We start from the raw sequence: 19,531 nt of genomic DNA on the forward strand, positions 1-19,531 counted from the left end.
GGAGTTGAGCGAGTATCCTGATAGCAACCGAAGACTTTATGTGAAATCAAAATGAATTTCTCACTTTTACCAGTAAGTAAGGATAAGAAAAATATTAATCTGTTCTGAAATTATAATTTATAACAAACCATTAATATACCAAATAAAACGATTTAGTTCCAAAACGTTACTTATTTGTACCAATTTCAAGTAAAATAAACCTAAGTTAAAATGTATGAATTTATTTCAAACCATTCCCCAAACAGTCCAAATTAATGTTTTAACACATAGCCGTTTCTGATGAATGATAGAATCAACTAGAGAACGGTTCCGAGATTAACACGAAGCGAATATGTTGGTTTGATAATTTCCAGCCTTAATACGGCTTAGATCTTATTTTGGGCCTAGTAAGCACAACCCGCCCTTTACCTCTATTTTTAGAATGAATTTTTTCACAAAATGGAATGTTCTCACTGCAGATGCCTTCCAAATTTATTGAACTTTCCGTACGTATCGTAAGATTTGATAAAGAGTAACACATTGTAAAAAATCTAAGACTGCTTCTTGACCCCAAACTAGGCCTTCGGATTCTTAACTCGGCCTAACGCACTGAAACGCCATTCAAACGCAATTTAATTCACTCTTTTGTTTTTTGAGAATAATGGGTTCAAACATTCATATCACACTTTCTTATTGACTTCGTTCGGTAGTATCGAACCAAACGCATAATTGACTTGTTAACGCCGTAATCATGGTTTGATTTAATGTTTTCTGCTAAATAGGCCCAAAATGGGCGATTAGGCCGAAGTAGCTCTCTGCCCTAATAAGCCTTAAGCAGGAGAGCATCGAAGGTTCCAAATCCGAGGAAATGTGATTCTCTTCTCATTCGACGGCAATCTAGGAGATGTGGCTTTGCGGATGGTGCAGAAAGCTTTCACAACTTCTTATTCAGCTTCAATCAGCGTAAAGGCCTGAAGTTATCGTCCAACGGTCAAGAACCTAATGGACGAAAAATCCATCTTTATGGAGACATGGTTTTGGGATAGAAACATTTGCTCAGTTTCTTCCACAGTAACTTTCTAAAAAGTTCCTTATTCTTCCTTTGAATGACAGGTGAATCGGTTTGGCAATGTTATTTTTCTTTGATTCAAAATGGTCTCCTCATCGATTCCTACAAAAAAGGAATAAATTAAAAAATAATAGTTGATTTTTCTAAATACGCACACACAAATTCTCGGATGACACCGGGTAAACAATCGAAAGAAATCTGTCTAGCAACGGAGGTAACAAACTAGCGCTAAATATTTCTTAAGTATTTTTAAGTATTTGCAGGTATCTTAAATATCAGTAAGGACTTTCTGAGTATAATGCGAAAAATACAAAGTTTAGAGTGGGATGCCCCTAGAGAAAATCCACGAACCCCTCATTTAATCTGTAAAATTTTCATAGCGATTCAAAACAAACATAGTGTAGTACTATAATTTCGTCTAGAATGGGATACGTTAATCGATTTGCTTGGGACCAATAGGCTAGTCAACTAGTGAGCCACCGTTGGCTCCTCTAAAAAATTTAATTATTTTGGGTGTGCGTGAAATATTTCGTGTACATTGCGAATGTAAAAAATTGCTTGACTGACACGTATACACAGAGGTAGTGCAGTGTTGCCAGGAACTTTAAATATCATGAACAATTATAACCATGGGTGCTGAACAGTACCAATGAGTGTGCCCGGTGTGCCCAACTGTGTTTCTGGCACACTGTGAGGAGTGACCTTCCCCTTGAGATAGATGATCTAAACAAAATCTAGTTACACGGCGAATGAGAACGACCCAAATTTGAGTTTAGTAAACTCATAATCGCCAAAAGTGCAGGAACTCAGCGATGAGTAAATTTGTCTCATGGTTTCCTCTGGAAAACCTAAAAAATCTGCCGGAAAATGAGGAAATTGACGAAAATTTTATTCAGTCTCGGAGTAGTACCAACAGACTCAGTGAATCCAATCTTTAATTTTCTCAAATTCGGGAATGTTTCCCTGGAAAATCCTGGAAAAACCTGGGAAAACATGAGGCAAATTTATTCATCGCTGAGTTCCTGCACTTTTGGCGATTATGAGTAAACTAAACCAAATTTGGGTTGTTCTCATTCACCGTGTACAAAATTCATGGATTTATCTAACTCTGAGAATTATTTAACATGATATTTTTCTTATGTTTTAGATCCTTAAAATCCTTATAGGATCCGAACTATGTGTAGTTTAATTACAAAAATAAAATAACAAATAGCCTTGACGCCTTTTGATTGAATGGCAGTTTAAGAGTTTCTATTTAACCATAGTTTAACAGAACAAACAAAAAATGCCACTGCCATGCTGGAGATGGGTTCGATTCCCGGTCCGGTCTAGGATTTTTTTGGGTTGGAAAATTTCTCCACTTCCCTGGGCATAGAGTAGATTGTACTTTCCACGCAATCATACTAATGCAAAAATGGTACAGGCCTCGAAAGCTCTCAATTAATAACTGTGGAAGTGCATCTAGAACACAATAAGCTAATATGCGATAAGCATGTCCATAGTATAATTTGATTCAGTCCGGAATATGACCCAAAACGATATCAATCAAACGGAAATACCATTCTATAACCATATCATTTATCATCATCACACAACATCGATAATCTGACGCACTCAAACATCAAGTTCATTCCTCCCATCGCTGACTGCCTTTTGTTTGGATCCCTCTATCATTCGCTAACCTTACCCAATCCACAACGTCGAGAACGGTCCCTAATCTTTGGACCACATTGTTGTTACCAAGCGGAATCCCCCTCGTGCTTGACGACAATGAAACTTGATTTTCGCCAACAACTTCCGAAAATTTCCACGCATCAACCACACTTCCAGGAAATCCAATTCCAAACGGTGTTATATCACACCGAATTCGCACCTTTCCATTTCGCACACACAAACACATACATCAGGACTTTGAGGACCAAGGCCAGGACGCCATTATCGCAAGTGCCACCAAAATAACCAATCCTCCCCAAGCTCATTTTTAAGAAATAGCAGCATCATGATAATGTTGGTATTAGAGGAACTCCCCCGCCGCAGAACATATTGGGTAAAAATCGACAACCATTTCCTTCCCCAAACGAAACTCCCCGGAGATAGATCCAACAAATAAAGGTGCGATGATGAAGATGGGCTGCTCCGGCTCCGACTATGACAACGACTCGACTGTGTGTGCGAGATAAATCTTACCTGGAGGTAATTTTTCCCGATTTTCCTCTCTGGCTGCTTTTTTTTTCGTTGGGTTGGCTCTCCCTATCTTATTGCACTTTTCGTCGTATTTCGCTTCAGCCTTTTCCCTCCCTCGGAGGTGTGCAAAATCCTTCACTCCTTCACTTTCGCTGCTTCTTTGGCGTTTTTCCAGAGCTCAGCTCAGCCTCAAGTGGTTCATTTTATTCAGAAATGAAAATTTCTCACTTTTCCATCCGGATTTTTCGCACCGATTTTTCTTGCTACGATTTTCGAATGGGACTTTTTTTTTCTTTTCACTCTTTTGTATCACTTTTCAATGCTTTAGATTATTCTTAGCAGATTTCGTTGGACTTGGATGGCTCTCAATTCGCACCCATCTTCCTGAAAAGCACAATTTTCTTTAAATCAAACACATCCTTTTTGAACAGCGTTCGAGAAATGGGTGTCAACCAGGCATGTAAAACCGTTTCACAGATCAATTTTTTCACTCTGCATCATCCCCCCCGTGCTGCTTCTGCTGCTGCTGCTACTGTAGATGAAGGAAAGAAAGGAAAATCACATTTGCAGCATCCCAATATCCTGATCCGCGCCCATTTCAAACGCCCATCAATCTTCGTCGCCAATCGTCGTTGATCCACTCACGGAAACTTTGCACCAGTCGCTTATTAGAAAGCCCTTCCCGAAAAATATCACCAAAAAAAGTTCACCTTTGTAGCACACAGCCCTAGGATCTAGGACTCTTTTGCTTCCACTTCTTCTTCCTCTTCTTATTTTTTTTTTCTGCCCCCACCAGGAGGAGATCCACACTTGGGGCCGCACAGCGCAATCCAACGTTTTTGGGGGAACCACTTCGAACCACTGTCTACACCTGACTGACTGAGTCGGACTGGTGCGGGCTGGTAAAATCGCAAAATCGATTGGATCTCCGGAAAAACCGTTCTGTGCCTGGGATGCTGCTAGATTTTACCGAACGGTGCTCCCGCTCTCCCTCTCTGACACACGCACGCACTTTCTCGCTCTCAACAATTTTCGGTAAAACCACCAGCAGCAGCAGCAGCAGCAGCACTGTTTGTTTGTTTGACGTTGTTGGCGCGTTCGGCACTTTTTCCCTCTTACCGAGCGTCCTTCCTCTGGTCCCAAGGGAGGACTAGTGCAGATTCTGAGCGGGGTGGACGACTGCTTATCATCCAATGTGGGTGCATGGTTGGTTGTTGAGGTAGCCCCACAACGGAAGAGAAAGAGAGTGAGTAGATTCATTGTTTTGGAAAATGCGCTCCCTATTCTTGGTTGGGGCAGGAGTGAGAGACTACAGTGTGGTTCTCACAACACTCTCTCTCTCTCTCAGCAATAAAAGGTAAAGTGGCGCGGCGATGTGGAATACGTGGTTTTCTCAAATATGTTGATAATGGAGAGTACACGAAACGAAAATCAATTATTTTATTCATGTGTTTCACTTATACATTTTTGCCATTACATCAGCCTTATACATTCCATAAGACAAACCACATAGGTCCTATAAGAATGCAGAAAAGGTATGTGTGACCGCTTATACATCTCATTCAACACATGATCTTCATTAACTTTTTGCAAGGCGTCTGCTTATTAGTTGACTTATACATTTTATGAATAATCAGCAATAGAAATTTGCCAAAAGGTATAAGGAGATTTCTATCCGTGTAGGCTGTGCGTGTGATTGAACGTGACGTTTGTTTATTTCTGTGGAGTTTCTTTCTTTCTATAATCAGTTACTGGTCAGGTCAAAACCATGCAAAGGATACGATTTGTAGTTCCTCAGCGAGTTCACTAAGACAAAAGTCCGTTGAAAGCTGCATCTCATTCTATCTAGTTCTACGTCCCTGTTATTTACCGCTGACAAGCTGTTCCGAAGCCAAGTAGAACCAACATGGGCCCTCGACGTCTCATCATTCGTCTCATCGTTGAGTCACTGAACCTGGCTATTGGCTTGCCAATGTACATCAAAAATCTACACTACATCCGAACATTTCTTATCTCAAATCGAGAGAAGACATTCCGTGTCAGCTCTACCAGAAACCACACTAGTTCATGTTGGTCTTCGTCAAGCGGACCGTCTACAATTCGGACTTCTACATCAATATATGTGAAGTTGCATCTAGGTTCAATTGGCTAAACTTGGTGAGTTTGTTCCATTTTTATCTTTTCAAAGCAATAACGCTGGTAGATCACTTTTACGTGGTGCGATACTGGTATAAGATAAATTACCGAACCCTAGTCCTGAAAACTTCAAACTAGTGGAACAGGATTTTTCAGTAATCAAAGGAACATATTTTAGTCCTTTATGCTTTGTTGATAGTGACAAGAATCAAGTAGTGACCACCTCCGTTATGAATCTTTATATTGTACTAGCTGAGTGTGCCCGGTCGTGCTCGGGATTCAATATTAGCTTGAGTTTATGCGCCGATTAAAAAAAAGCATGCTATATTGTACGTAGCCCCCCCCCCTATTATATAAGGGGCTACCCCCTATGATTATCTCCTTATACCCCCACACTCGCCCCCACATGCCTAATTTGGTTCCATTTGCTTGATTAGTTCTCGAGTTATGCAGAAATTTCTGTTTCATTTGTATGGGAGCCCCCCCTTACAGAAGGGGGAGGGATCTCGAAGCATCATAAGAACCTTCCACGGCCCCAAAAACCCCTGTGTACAAATTTTCACGCCAATCGGTTCAGTAGTTTCCGAGTCTATAAGGGTCAGACAGACAGACAGACAGACAGACAGACAGACAGACAGACAGACAGACAGACAGACAGACAGACAGACAGACAGACAGACAGACAGACAGACAGACAGACAGACAGACAGACAGACAGACAGACAGACAGACAGACAGACAGACAGACAGACAGACAGACAGACAGACAGACAGACAGACAGACAGACAGACAGACAGACAGACAGACAGACAGACAGACAGACAGACAGACAGACAGACAGACAGACAGACAGACAGACAGACAGACAGACAGACAGACAGACAGACAGACAGACAGACAGACAGACAGACAGACAGACAGACAGACAGACAGACAGACAGACAGACAGACAGACAGACAGACAGACAGACAGACAGACAGACAGACAGACAGACAGACAGACAGACAGACAGACAGACAGACAGACAGACAGACAGACAGACAGACAGACAGACAGACAGACAGACAGACAGACAGACAGACAGACAGACAGACAGACAGACAGACAGACAGACAGACAGACAGACAGACAGACAGACAGACAGACAGACAGACAGACAGACAGACAGACAGACAGACAGACAGACAGACAGACAGACAGACAGACAGACAGACAGACAGACAGACAGACAGACAGACAGACAGACAGACAGACAGACAGACAGACAGACAGACAGACAGACAGACAGACAGACAGACAGACAGACAGACAGACAGACAGACAGACAGACAGACAGACAGACAGACAGACAGACAGACAGACAGACAGACAGACAGACAGACAGACAGACAGACAGACAGACAGACAGACAGACAGACAGACAGACAGACAGACAGACAGACAGACAGACAGACAGACAGACAGACAGACAGACAGACAGACAGACAGACAGACAGACAGACAGACAGACAGACAGACAGACAGACAGACAGACAGACAGACAGAAATTCATTTTTATATATATAGATATTTCAAATCAAAAATGTTATTCTAAGAGTATATATCAAGCTGAACATTGCATTAGATCCTAAGCAACATTGACAGATTTTATTTGTATCCCCACGGCCATGTATTTTCGTATCCTTGTTAAAATTCAATGTTTACTCCCCAGTATTATTCCTGGAAGCAGTCTGTCAATAGTATTCAATCTATGAAGTATATCTTAACAACGCTGACGCTAACGCTAAATCGGATTTCTTTCTTAATATGAGATAAAGCGAAATTCGGTTGGAGGAAGAAGTACTTAAAAGAAATAGTGGCACCGGTGGTGTAGTGGCAAGCGTGATTGCCTCTCACCCCAGCAGGCCTGGGTTCAATAGGTAGGGTCCAGATGTGGGAGCTGCCTCCCTGGCGTCGGTAGCATTGATGTTCAGTACGGAAAACAAGATCGACGGAAAACAAATCACGGAGAAAAAAATACTTAAAAGAAATAACATTCGAGTTTTAGAAAAAAACGTGTTGATCAAAAATCTATAACAAATCCTTCTCAATAGTAGTTGTTATCGTCGTCGGTAAGGTCACCGCCTCAATCGAAATCTAGTAACAGCAAGTTGAACGGGAGCTTGGTCGTAACTGTTTTGTGAAACGAGGAGCTTGGTGGCCTTGTGGGGGCCGATTTTGCTTACTGAGCAGAAAAGCATGGGTTCAATCAAAACTCCTAATCTAATCTTATCTAATCTAATCTAATCTAATCTAATCTAATCTAATCTAATCTAATCTAATCTAATCTAACACCAACACAGCCAGTTCTTGAAAGCATCCTGGAAAATGATAGATATACCTCCATCCTTTTTCTTGTCTATTTAATATATGTTCCACATCGAAGATGCGTTACACATATCAAAACGGCCAGGCCTAATGTGCAGCATTTAAGGGGCAAGATGATTCGGAAAACATCGGGCCTGTTTAAATCGAAGATCTAAACACGATGCTTCAGAATCCAATAAATGGATGAAACGTGGACATCTCGTACCGTTCGTTCCGATTTTGGTAATAATATGATTGGTTAGTCGTTGGAAGCATCAAAGCTAGAAAGGTTAAGTGAGGCTCAATTTTCTTCTGACGGTTGGGGCATGAGCACTAACTCTTGCCGTAGCATTTTATGACTTATGGCTATAGCGCCATTACTCACTTTCTGAAAAGAGAAGAGGGAAAGGAAAAGGAGGAGGACAAAGGGAAAAGGATTATGTGAAATCTATGAACATAAACAATATTTTTAATTTGAAATATACAATATAGAAATGCAGTGGTGGTCACTACCCGAGTCTTGTCACTCTTGTCAAGCCATAAAAAGTAACAAGGGCTAAAATGTGATCCTTTGATAACTGGAAAATCCTGATTCCCTAGTTTGAAGTTGTCACGACTAGGGTTCGGTGGTAGATCTTATACCAGTAGCATGGGTTCAATCAAAGTTCCTTCACATTAAGGAGTTATACTTTAAATCGGCTTTCTTTAATACTATGATACAAAGCGTAATAAAGTTCGGTTGAAGGGACGGTTAAATCAAGGGGTGGTCACACTGCACACTTATTTTGCGCCAACTTTTTGCTCAGTGTGTTTCAAGTGTGCCGCGCTGTGTCAGCAGTGCCGACAGCGCCAGTCATCGGGTTGACTTTGTTCGTGAATAATGCTTGGCAACCCGGTTTTCTGACAGCTTGAATGTTTTGTTTTTCTTGCCGAGAAAATAATACCGGGAGCTCGACTGGGAGTACGCTATCTGAATTTTCCTCGGAACTTGCCAAGATTTGCAAAAAGTTGTTACAACCCGAGCAAACTCGGTTAACAAAATGAAAGCAAATCGATATTAAAGTGTGCAGTTCCTATCATAATGAAAACTCATTTTTGATTTCAAATGTTGCGACATAAGTCTGATATCATATTGTGCTTTCATTATGCAGTCAAGACGTTTTAAATGAAAGCAACTTAACTTGAAGTTCTGCTGTTTACGTCTTGTTTAAAATTTAATTGAAATTCATCTGTCGTTGAACTAATGATTATCGTTTATCTGATTTGTTTAACACATTTTAGGTCATTCGTGACTTGCCCGCGGTGAGATTGGAGCCTAAGTCTTTCAGCTTGAGAAACATGAATGGTAACCATTTACTCTAGGCCCGTATTCAGTTAAACATTATGAATGCAAAATCAGTAATCAAATTGATTTCATTGAAAGCAGGATTAGTTTTCCGTTTGCTTCAACACTGTAAAATTTTGCTCTCATTTTTGCTGTGTTAACCGTTAAGTCAACCAAAATGAGATCAACTGGAGTATTCAAAATAAGTTACATCATAACAGCAAACTTTGATTTCAATTTGATCTTCAGCTTTGCTCGGGAACTGTCTATGCTGCATGATGAAATGGCCGGTGTATCAGCAGCAGCAGCTGCGGTAGTATCACGACGAACAGTTCCAGACGGATGGTATTTCTGGCTGCTAAAAAGTTTTAGCTTGAGCATTGACCTTCCAGACATAAGTACAGTCAGCTGCTCTCTAGATAAATACAAGATTTAGCCCAAACGATAGGATATGTGGTCGGGTTTTCGCTCTAGGTTGCGATTGTCATTACGGAGCAGTAGGGTACCATGCATTCGGAAAGCATGAAATTTTTACCGAGGATTAGAAGGATTAGAGGAACATTTTCTTCATATCACAATCGGTGATGTATGGAATGTGGAATTGATTGAGAGTGGGGTGTTGTTATGCATGCAATGTTGACCATTCTCAGTACAGTAGTGAGTTCCCTAATTGTGGTATGCGCAGTTCTCCGAATGCTTGAACGCAGAGTTTTTCGCGGAACAATGTGCTGCTTCGGACAGGCCTAAGGATGTGCGCTGGGCTGACTGCCTTTTGAGCAATCCATGGTGCGACATGGCAAAAATTCACGGTTGTTGCGGTTTTCAAAAAATTGGATTGTGTCAACAACAATGATTGAATCTAATTTTGACACATGCGGCGCGGAGATAGTACAGTGTTGCCAGACAGTTTAAATAACATGATTTGTTTAAACATGAGTGCCAAAAAGTGCCAATGAGTGTGCCAAGGTGTGCCCAAATCTGTTTTTGGCACACTTTGCGGAGTGACAATCCCCTTGGGGTAAGTAAAAGACATAATATCATAATCCCAGTGATTTCTCGTGGAAGTGCAGAGGTGTCCTCGGCTTTCATTAAAGCGAGTATTACGTCAATATATTCCTACCCATTCCTTGCTTGACGTTTCCGGTGCTGGTTTTGCCTAGTTTTAATATCGGATAATGCCCGTTTGGATGAATACTAAACACGAGCAAAACTTTAGCTTTAAGGCTGTGTCCCAATTGCCAAGTCAAATTTAACTCGTGATATTTCGTAAGTTATTTTCAATGTTCGAAAATCCCGGTGTTACCGATCGATCGGTTTTCAAACAGAACTCAGCCACAGTTGTCAAAATCTAACTTCTAGTCTGTCAGAAATAGTCACACTCGGATATGTGATAAACGGCTAGCTCAGCATAATGGGTTTCTTTGTCAGGGTCGTATACATTCACTTGCTTCGGGAGGACATCACACATACAACCAATCAACACAAGAATAATAGGTCATAGGTGGAACAATACAGGACACCAAGACGTTCTCTCAAGAAGAAAAAAAGGCTTTTGGTTACCTTTGTTGAGATGATGGTCAGATAGTCCAACCGGCACCCATGATCCTGGTCTCCATTGGGTGTCACTTTTTGTGGCTCGGCGAACCTTTTCGTTTCTCTCCGACGGAGTGGGGTCTGAATGACCGACGTTCCACGCGCTCGCAGACGGGCAGTAGTGCCTTAGATTTTGGGCACTGGTAAGCGGGGGCGAACCCGCCAGACCTTACCAGACCCTTACCAATCCAGCTTCTCACTCTTCTTAATGTTTTTGATGAATGCCCGTCTAAAATTAGTGCATGGTGTTTGACGGAGTTGACCAATGATGCCAGGATTGCAGAATGATTTTCTATTTTAATTTTAATTTGATTCGGAGTTTCTACCGCAGTTTAGCACATTGTACATCATTTTTGCTTAACACAATAAAAACAACCGTAAACAAACAAGAATATCCAGCTCTTAAAGCACGCCATGGAGCCTATTTTTCAACTTTCCTTTCGTAAATATAAACAATTAACAACGCCATTGACGTCAACATTGATTCCGGCATCACTGCCAGTCAGATTGATGTGATCCCTCTGTCCTTTTTATTCCACGATTGCTACTGTCAAATCGACCAATCAGCAACTGGCTAGGATTTGACAGCAAATTGGCTCGAAATCGCTACCCGATTGTCAAGTCCCGTTCCAGCTTATTCCTTGTTACTTTTTATGCCTTGTTGATAGTGGCAAGACTCGACTTTGTCTACCGCGGATGATCTTGAAACAAGGAAAAAATTAGTTAGTTAGTCTTCATCTATGTGATTCCTAATCTTCTATTCGTTGTTCTCTAGTTTGAACTGGTTAAGACTAGGATTCGGGTCATTATCGGATTCATTGTTTAATTTCGTTGCTAAGGAATCCAATTTTGACAAAAGAAAATGGCGAGCCGTTGGAGGGTGCTCTCACTCTTGGAAGGGTATAAATAGCGGGTCCTTTCAATGAGAATCAATTGGTGGTCAAATACGTCAACTGTGGAGGAGCGCATCAAGAAAACAACAGGCTGTGCATCAAACGCGAAGAATTCAAGCGGATCCGAAAACAGGCATCTGCAAACAATAAACCACAACGAAGGAAGAAGAAAACAGAGTCCTGCAAATCGTGGACCCGATTCGCCCCTCTGAAGAACCCCATAACGCTTCTGCTGGACAAAGCTCTCCATCCCCCTGGATTCCGGAGTCAACCAACAACATAAGCCAACAATCTGTTCACAGCACCTCTATCATCGAAGCTCTCAGCGTGGAGGTGGAATCGCCAACCAACATCACTTGCACTAGCTCCCGATTCACGAAGCTTGGCGGAACTACCAGCCGAACCCGAACGGTCGTTTGCTGTTTGATCACTCGCAGCATGGACTGTACACAGTGGAGTTTCCAAATGAACCAACTTTCATCTCTCCGGCGGGAAACCCTTCCACGCTGGACTTTCTTATAACATCGGTATATCCAAACCGGTGGCACACAACAACCTTAGCTCAGACCACCAACCGGTGGTGGCTGAAGTCGGCATCGAAGTCGGCATCAAAGTCGCCAACGAAAGGACTTCCACCACGTAAACTGGGTCCAGTTCGGACGTGTGGTGGACAGAAACATCGACAAAAATCCGCCGCTTGACACCGTAGATGACATCGACCGGGCTCTGGAAGTCCTTCATCAGGCCATATCCATGGCTGAAGACACATGTGTTCGTCAAGTTCCTGTGAGGGATTAGTTTACTACCATTGATTCCCACACCCCCCACACCAATGATGATTCGCCGTAGACGCCAGTTTCAGAGGACAGGAAGAGGCATTCCACAACGCACCAGCTAGTACGGGTGATGAACAACATCCGAAGTAACAAGGCTGTATCCAAGTCCACAGCCATGGCCTTGGTAGACGTCGAAATGGCGGTTGACAATTTATGGCACGACGGACTTACGTGATAATGTTTGCACCATCGTACAAATAAGGTTTCCGTTTTACCTGTGCATACAATGCCTTGGTTTTCTTTGCATTCACGTAACCTATAGCTCATACCGTAGTAGGCTGTGTATAAATGAAAATGATTTACATAGTTTGACAGTTGCACCATGGCGAAGTGGCAGCGTATTCGTGATTTGTCTCACGCGCAAATGTCGCAAAAAGATATTTAAATCGCCGCGGGAGTGTCCCGGTGGACCGTCAAAAGGGTTTTAGACCGAGGAAAGAAAGGACAACTATCCGCGAAGGTGGCCACAGGTCGTCCAAGGTCAGCTCGGGTTCCAACGGTTATCGCTGATATCAAAAGGAAGAGTCGGCTGAATCCAGTGCGTTCAATAAGGAAAATGGCAAAGGAATACGGGATCAGTGACTTTACGGCACGGAAGATCGTAAAGGAAGATTGCGGGGCGAAGTCGAGGGCACGGAAAAAAAACTTACATGATTACCACCCGCATCCGGGAGCTACGAGTCGAACGATGCCACTTGAACTTCTTTAAGCGAAAAAAATCCGGTAATCCTGTTCACCGACGAGAGCAGATTCCAGAACCGACCGGTATATTAGTTCTCTTCCGGTAAAAGACGTGGCCGACGAGCACAAGAACGTGTATCTGACCAAGCATCCTGCTAGCGTTATGGTGTTTGGATTGGTGGCTTCCGATGTTCATTCCAGAAGGCGACAAGGTCAACACGGAGGTCTACATCGGAATTTTAAGTAAGTATGTTCTTCCGTGGATCAAAGAACAGTACGGTCCGAAGCCAAATGTTGTATTTCAACAAGATGGGGCTCCGTGCCACACCTCGAACCGCACTCAGAAGTGGTTGCAGGAACATCTTCCGTTCTGGGCGAAGGATATGTGGCCGCCATCCAGCCCCGATCTTAATCCGCTGGATTACTCAATATGGCGCGTCATGAAGGCCAAAGCCTGTTCTAAACGCCACCCGAGTACAGCAAGCTTCAGACAAACATTGACCCGTATCTGGAGAGAAATGGATCCAGACTACATTATTAGAACCTTTCGGGCATTCTGGAAGCGTGTGGAGGCCGTAATTGCAGCATGTGGAAACTCGATCGATGATTAACATAGTTTAAGACTCTGAGAAACATCTCCCCTTTGAGACGTGTTGATCAGAAATCCATATAATATCCTTCTCAAGAGCTTTGATTACTAGTCCCAAGCAACGTCTATTGGTTCTCTGTGTAATTACAGCTGATCTGGCAATAACAGAGTTACATCCTCGGGTGGTCAATCATGCTCATGCTCATGCTAAGGATCTCGAAAAAAAAGCTATTTTGGAATCATCCTGATGTCTTGGCACTCTTTACAGGATTTCTTCAGTATTTTCAGTATCCTCATAGTTCAACTTAGACCTCTTTCTGGGTTTCCCTTATAATTTACTCCATAATACCGAAGACTCCAAATCAAGAAGACTGGCAACTCTTCCAGAAGCCAAGCGACAGATACAGTAGCGCTGCGCTCGAGCGAAGGTCGAAGTACTGCATAGAAAAATGAGCAAATACACAAATCTTTCTTCTGAGGTCGTAATCTTTGCTATCAAATTCCTTCGAAGCATTTACCTTTGAGCGGCAGATGACGCAATTGTGTCGATCTCATAGCGGTCGTATGAGAAAATGGAAGAGTTGCCAGTCTTCTTGATATGTTGTCTTCGATAATACTCATAAAAATAATTTGCAGCACTCTCTTTGATTTCATCCCCAAGAAACACAAATTCATAGAATTATGTTGAGTAAACTGCTATACAACCAAAACAGGTCATATAAAGGTTATATAAACTGTTACAGAACATGTGTGTTGCTTGGGTCCTGCATTGCTCTTCAAACTATTTATAATTCATGCAGTATGACCTAGGAATTCACCGGATATTGCTACGGAAAATTCACTTGGAGTTCTCCTCTGCATTCACTTTGAATTGTTCAGAAATTTCGATTGTTTTTTTTTTCTCGGAATTCCTTTTTAGATCAGCTCAGGCTCCCATACATTCTTTGAAATGCTCCTCAGAATTCTTTTGGAACAAAATATATCACCGGAATATGCTTGAAATTCTCAGAATACAATTCCCATGGAATTTTCTTCGGAATTACCTTGCAATGCTTCTCAGTAAGAAATCCTTAGGAATTATTCTCAGAATTTCTTAGCTTGGAGTTCTACTCCCTTTGAAAGATTCCTAAGAATTCGCTTGCCACTCTAGTAACAAATTGCTTCGATTTCTCATTTAAATTATTAGGCATTCATGTCAGAACTATCGAGGAATTCTTTTCCAAGTTCAATTGCAGATCGCCTGGAATTATTTTCAGATTTAATTGTAATCCTCCTTTAAGGTGATTCCTTGTAGAGTCCGCAAATGGCCGTCACGTAGGCTACCCGAGCAAAGTCTGAGATCAAATTGAAATCTAAATTTGATGTTGTGATTTCGCTGATAATGATTACTCAGGTTGTTGTCGTTTTGGTCGTTTTAACGGTTAAAATATCAAAATTGAGAGCAAACATATCTTCCTGTGACATCACATTGAAAACTATTTCTGCTATCAGTGAGAGCAAACTGAAAACCAAATTTGCTATCCATTTTCCTGTTGATAACAAAACAAGTATTCAATTTGATGTTATGCTAAGGCAATGAAAACAAACCCGTAACAACATATTTTTAAAGAGCAAATGTACAGCAAAATGAAAACAAAATTTGGTATCAAATTTGTCAATGTGTAAACTGAAATCAAATTATGATTTCAGTTTGATATTGATATCAAAACTTGATTTCAATTTGTTGTCATTTTGATGCTGGCCTTTGCTCGGGTATAAATGCACTTCCACCTCGAATTTTCATTCACACAAATCTCGGAAATTACAGCCCCATTTCATCTGAAATTGCTACTGCATGTATGCTGCAGCGCAGCAAACGTGGAGTAACAGTTTCATTGTAGCTCGTGACGTGGAAGCTGATATTAGGGCAAATAAAAATTTTAAGTGGTTACGAGAATAAGGATCTCACAGCGAAATACCTTAAGCATACTCCCGAAGTATTCTCCGAAAATTCCCATGGAATTATGCTCCAGATTATTTTTCTCCATTAAACTTCTTTAACGTATCCTCAGAATTTCTTTGAAATTCTTCTTTAAATTTCCTTGACGACCTATTCAGAATTCTTACAAAAAATATAAACTTTTGAAATTACTATGAATTATCATTAAAATTTTCTTCGAATCCTATTCGGGTTTTACTTGGAATTCTAATCGGAACTACCTGGTAATCATGTTAAACATAGAATTAGGAGTTTTGCAGCACTACCTAGAAAGCTTCGGGATGTAAGATCTGTGAGTTTCCGCAAGGTCGATTTTGGAATCGCCCAGCGTTGGTTCCTGTAGGAGCACGTCTTACCTCTTGCAGCGTGGATGATTAACGGTGAGGTGTCAGCCAACGCACAGTGGCTTATTTCGAGCAAAAAAACAGACGCAATTCAGAAACGACTTTTACGTAAGGTAGCATGGGTTTTGACTGCCTTTATCGAAGTTTTGGATTGTTATTGATCGATATTTTGAAAAATTTCAATATTTAGGGAAAAACGGGTGAATTAGGCCACTTTTCGATCTTTAACATGAAAGGGGATAACGGCATTCGATTCCTTGGACTTTTTTACGTAAAGCAGCTTGGTTTTTGAATGTCTTTATAGAAGTTTTGGATTGTTATTGATCGAAATTTAAAAAAAAATCAACTTATAGGGGAAAACGGGCAATTTGTGCCACTTCTCGATCTTTGACGTTGAAGGGGTTACCAGCATTCGATACTTTGGACTTTTTTACGTAAGGTAGCATGGTTTTTGATTGCCTTCATCGAAGTTGCGGATTGTTATTGATCGATATTTTGAAAAATTTCAATTTTTAGGGGAAAACGGGTGAATTAGGCCACTTTTCGATCTTTGACATGAAAGGGGATAACGCTATTCGATTCCTTGGACTTTTTTACGTGAGACAGCATGGTTTTTGAATATCTTTATTGAAGTTGCGGATTGTTATAGATCAATATTTCCAAAAATTTCAACTTATAGGGGAAAACGGGTGAATTGGGCCACTTTAAGATTTTTGACATCAAAGAGGATACTGGCATTCGATTCCTCAGACTTTTTTACGTAAGGTACAATGGTTTTTGAATGTCTTTATCGAAGTTGCAGATTGTTATAGATCGATATTTTCAAATATTTCTCATTTATAGGGAAAAAAGGGAGAAATCGGACGTTTCCTGCCATTTTTCCGGAAAAGGGTTGGCACCATGAGATTCCCCGGAATTTTTTACATAAGATTCACTATCTTCCGTAAGCTGAAAACCCGTTTCTGAATTGCGTCTGTTTTTTTGCTCGAAATAAGCCACTGTGCAACGGTTGTCCAGTCCGTCAAGTCCCGACCTTCGTGTCTGCGTTATGTCGACTTGTCTCGACATGAGCTGACTTTAGCTATGTGTTTCAGAGCACGGAATGTTCAGCACACTATGTACTTTTATTGTACACCACACTTTTTCCCTCTTCTTGAAATTAAAAAAAAATGTTATTTATAACTTTATCCAACTACAGTAGCCGTTCGCTAATTGGGGCACGACTGCACCCCAATTATCGAATGGCATTCGCTAATTGGGGGGTGTCGACAAGTTTCAAAGTTGACCGGGGGGCGCTTGACTCGTTTGTTTTGGTTTTCAGTCTTTCGTCTGCTTAACTGATGCTGTGAGCAGCTATGTACTTAGTTTTTGTCTTGCGTGAGTGTAAATTGAGTGAATCGATTGAATATTTTGTTGAGTTATTTCCGGCGCTGGTAAATATTTGTGCATTCATACGTTGTTTGTAATGTTGTAGCAATTATCCTCCTGAAATTTGTTCAGCTTTCACAATGGAAGGAGTATCAGCTTCCAGTTCCGGAGTGGATAATAAGCAAGTCGTGAAACGGAAGCACACTACGCTTACCTTGGCTCAGAAGGTGAGAATAATCGACGAATTTGAAGCAGGAAACGGTTCCCACGAAATATTAGGCAAAAGGTTTGGTGTCGGAGCATCCTCGGTCGGTCGATTTTTGAAAAATAAGGAGTCAATTCGGATGAAACTAGAAAAATTCAGAGAACATGGCGTGGAAAATCGAAAAACGATGAAGGAGCAGAATTTTCCCTTACTGGAGGAAGCGCTTTACCTATGGGTTTTGCAACAACGTGAGGCTAATATCTGAGTGGTGCGAAGACGGACCTCAAAATCGAACCACTTTTGAGCTGTCAAATCGAACCACTTTTTTATCATTGTGGTTCGTTGAAATAGATAAAAGTATTGTTATCGTCCAAAATAAAAAATAAATATTTTTCAGTAATGTTTTTGATCTTTTTAAAAACGTGATTCGAAACGACTCAAGCAATTAAAAATAACAGTATTATTGCGTATTTTGGACCAAAGTAGACTCCTGCGCTGAAAAAAGTAGAAGGGTCTTTGCCTAGGGGCACGAACGGAAGCTTGACGTAGGACCGCTAGTGGACGAAATAAATGTGAAGATCATTAAGTTCTTTTAATTGATCAATTATCTATTATCTCAAATCTTTCCGTTTTTTAATTGTTGGCGTACCAAATTTGTAGTAATCTTTTTCAAAGAGAAAGTTGATTACGAGAATCAATCAAAATCACTTGCACCCCTGCTTCCAAGTTTGTGTGGTCGTTGGGGGCTTGTGTTTCTGAATATGGACAAACAAGCACAGATAAATTCTATTCCAACTCTTTACTGATGTAAGCTAAATGGCCCTGAAAAGGGCCGTTTCATTGAAGAGGACATCCATGGCTACTTACGCTTGGCAAGTTTAGTGTAGGTGACAGCATCACGGACCTCATTTTCTAGGAACACCTTCAGCACACTTCGTAGATCAGACTGGAGATACGTTTGACACCACCACGGCGAGCCAGACGACCGATGGCGGTTATCTCGAAGAATTTGCGATAACGATTGGCACCTCCTTTGCCACGACCAGTCAATTGTTGCTTGTTGGGTTCCTACTTCCTACTACTGCTATATCTGACCACGCTGTCCGAAACGAAAATGAGCTGATACCAGACAGCAGCGCTGCTTTATATCTTTTTAGGTTAAAGCAGAATGATGTGAAACCAAGTGGTATAAAAGCTACAAAGACTCCTCCCATAATGAGTAGTTTGCCATCAAGTAGCGACACTGGCTCTTTTCTTTTTGCGTACACGGCGAATAAGAACGACCCAAATTTGAGTTTAGTTCACTCATAATCGCCAAAAGTGTAGGAACTCAGCGATGAGTAAATTTGTCTCATGGTTTCCTGTGGAAAACCTAAAAAATCTGCCAGAAAATGAGGAAATTGACGAAAATTTGATTCAGTCTCGGAGTAGTACCAATAGACTGAGTGAATCCAATCTTCACTTTTCTCAAATTCGGGAATTTTTCCCTGGAAAATCCTGGAAAAACTTGGGAAAACATTAGGCATATTTACTCATCGCTGAGTTCCTGCAATTTATTTCTTATTTCTGAGATAACTAAACCCAAATTTGGGTCGCTCTCATTCGCCGTGATAGATATCGGCGCCGGTGATTAGCGTGATTACCTCTCACCCCAGCAGGCCTGGGTCCAATCTCAGTCGGCGCCACCGGCATGTTCTAAGGCATAACATCTCTGGGAGCTGCCTCCCTGGCGTCGGTAACATTAGAGCTCAGTACGGAAAACAAATCTCGCGTCACTTTTCAATAGGTCCTATCTACATTGATCGATTCTCTTCATCGACACTCTCTTTCCTGAATAACTCGGCTTCACAAATGTTTCCTGCCGTCTTCGTCGAATTAGATGCTAGATTGTTGCTTCTTCTATCGACAATATCCGGCCGTGGCAATTCAAAGTTGATCAAGGTTGATCAAAATAATTTGTACCCCTGCTTCCAGTTTGATTACATGAGCATTTTGTGTGATCGT

The 19,531-nt window shown here is 41.4% G+C and overlaps 1 protein-coding gene across 3 annotated transcripts in view; it reads right to left on the minus strand.

Annotated features, from left to right (window-relative positions):
* The window catches only part of GluClalpha (glycine receptor alpha 1), a 313,027-nt gene extending 308,932 nt beyond the window's left edge, over positions 1 to 4,095 (minus strand). For all 3 annotated transcript variants that reach the window (XM_065219133.1, XM_065219135.1, XM_065219134.1), the window contains exons 1-2: positions 3,943 to 4,095; positions 3,236 to 3,616 (exon numbers count right to left, since the gene is read on the minus strand). The gene's annotated coding sequence lies outside the window, so the exon portion shown is untranslated. The remainder of the gene's footprint in view (positions 1 to 3,235; positions 3,617 to 3,942) is intronic.
* Positions 4,096 to 19,531: the final 15,436 nt, after the last annotated feature.

The sequence above is a fragment of the Ochlerotatus camptorhynchus genome, unplaced genomic scaffold (assembly GCF_037179485.1).
Source record: "Ochlerotatus camptorhynchus isolate MF236.1 unplaced genomic scaffold, CSIRO-AGI_Acam_v1.1 ptg000099l, whole genome shotgun sequence".
Lineage (NCBI taxonomy): Eukaryota > Metazoa > Arthropoda > Insecta > Diptera > Culicidae > Ochlerotatus > Ochlerotatus camptorhynchus.